Source organism: Durio zibethinus, unplaced genomic scaffold (assembly GCF_047325235.1).
Source record: "Durio zibethinus cultivar Kanyao isolate XHJ-2024 unplaced genomic scaffold, ASM4732523v1 HiC_scaffold_37, whole genome shotgun sequence".
NCBI lineage: Eukaryota > Viridiplantae > Streptophyta > Magnoliopsida > Malvales > Malvaceae > Durio > Durio zibethinus.
In genome coordinates, this window is record NW_028322660.1 from 120001 (window position 1) to 122500 (window position 2500).

Below are 2500 nucleotides of genomic sequence, written 5' to 3' on the forward strand. Positions count from 1 at the left end.
AACCGCCCGCACCAGGGCCCAGCGTGTGCCGATGGTGGTCGAGGCAAGCGCCCGCACCAAGGCCGAGCGTGTGCCGCTGGTGGTCGAGGCAAGCGCCCGCACCAGGGCCCAGCGTGTGCCGATGGTGGTCGAGGCAAGCGCCCTCACCAAGGCCGAGCGTGTGCCGATGGTGGTCGAGGCAACCGCCCGCACCAAGGGCCGGCGTGTGCCGATGGTGTTCGAGGCAACCGCCCGCACCAGGGCCCAGCGTGTGCCGATGGTGGTCGAGCCAGGAGCCCGCACCAAGGGCCGGCTTGTGCCGATGGTGTTCGGGGCAACCGCCCGCACCAGGGCCCTGCGTGTGCCGATGGTGCTGGGGGCAACCGCCCGCACCAGGGCCCAGCGTGTGCCGATGGTGCTGGGGGCAAGCGCCCGCACCAGGGCCCAGCGTGTGCCGATGGTGCTGGGGGTAACCGCCCGGACCAGGGCCCAACGTGTGCCGATGGTGGTCGAGGGAACCGCCCGCACCAGGGCCCAGCGTGTGCCGATGGTGCTGGGGGCAAGCGCCCGCCCCAGGGCCCAGCGTGTGCCGATGGTGCTGGGGGCAAGCGCCCGCCCCAGGGCCCAGCGTGTGCCGATGGTTATCGGGGCAACCGGCCGCACCAGGGCCCAGGGTCTGCCGATGGTGCTCGAGGCAACCGCCCGCACCAAGGCTCAGCATGTGCCGATTGTGATCGAGGCAACAACCCACACCAGGGCCCAGCTTGTGCCGATGGCGGTCGAGGCAAGTGCCCGTACCGAAGGGCAGCCTATGCCGATGATGGTCGATGCATGTGCCATCACCATGCGCCATCATGTGCCATTGATGGTCGAGGCCTTGGCCGAAGTTCGATTTTGAGCCACGGTGCCCATGCTTGGCTCCAGCATGTGCTGGTGCCGCATTTTTTTCACTCGGGACAGCATCGCCGGAGCATCGCCGGAGTACCGCCGGAGAACCTGACCGGCGGCATTGGGGTTCCGGCGATTGGGAGGGGGGCCGGGGGGGTGTGCGCACATGATGTGCGATGGGTGCTGGTACTTGGCCTTGTGTTGGCCCCCTATCCCTCATCAAACCTCTGAGAATTCACACCCCCTTAAAGAGCATTTGAGATTTTACAGGTTTGCTACCAGTAGCCGTTAAAGTGTCTGAAATGGGGACACTTTTTTCAAACGGTCACAAAATCTTCTCTACTTCGAGTTTTTAGCTGAATTTTTTTGTGCATGCCAACAAAAATAGAAGGATCATGCCTACAAAATTTGGGGCCAAAAATCCTTATAAAAAAATTTTAAAAAATCCCGAACCGCAAAAAGTTTCGAAAATCATGAAAAATAGAAAACGAGTCATCTTCCAACGAAACTTCACGTGAAGGCTTAGGGGACCATTGTATGAATTTACAAGCCATAAAAATGGCATTGGCACGGCAGAAATTTGAAGATGTGCCTAAACCCACCAGGGCCCAGCGTGTGCCGATGGTGCTCGAGGCAAGCGCCCGCACCAGGGCCCAGCGTGTGCCGACGGTGGTCGAGGCAACCGCCCGCACCAGGGCCGATAGTGTGCCAATGGTGCTCGAGGCAACCTGTCGCACCAGGGCCCAGCGTGTGCCGATGGTGATCGAGGCAACCTGCCGCACCAGGGCCCAGCGTGTGCCGATGCTGGTCGAGGCAAGCGCCCGCACCAGCGCCCAGCGTGTGCCGATGGCGCTCGAGGCAACCGACCGCACCAGGGCCCAGCGTGTGCCGATGGTGCTCGAGGCAACCTGCCGCACCAGGGCCCAGCGTGTGCCGATGGCGCTCGAGGCAAGCTCCCGCACCAGGGCCCAGCGTGTGCCGATGGTGCTCGAGGCAACCTGCCGCACCAGGGCCCAGCGTGTGCGGATGGTGCTCGAGGCAAGCGCCCGCACCAGGGCCCAGCGTGTGCCGATGGTGGTCGAGGCAACCGCCCGCACCAGGGCCCAGCGTGTGCCGATGGTGGTCGAGGCAACCTGCCGCACCAGGGCCCAGCGTGTGCCGATGGTGCTCGAGGCAACCGACCGCACCAGGGCCGAGCGTGTGCCGATGGTGGTCGAGGCAAGCGCCCGCACCAGGGCCCAGCGTGTGCCGATGGTGGTCGAGGCAACCTGCCGCACCAGGGCCCAGCGTGTGCCGATGGTGCTCGAGGCAACCGACCGCACCAGGGCCGAGCGTGTGCCGATGGTGCTCGAGGCAAGCGCCCGCACCAGGGCCCAGCGTGTGCCGATGGTGGTCGAGGCAACCTGCCGCACCAGGGCCCAGCGTGTGCCGATGGTGGTCGAGGCAAGCGCCCGCACCGGGGCCCAGCGTGTGCCGATGGTGGTCGAGGCAACCGCCCGCACCGGGGCCCAGCGTGTGCCGATGGTGGTCGAGGCAACCGCCCGCACCAGGGCCCAGCGTGTGCCGATGGTGGTCGAGGCAACCTGCCGCACCAGGGCCCAGCGTGTGCCGATGGTGCTCGAGGCAACCGACC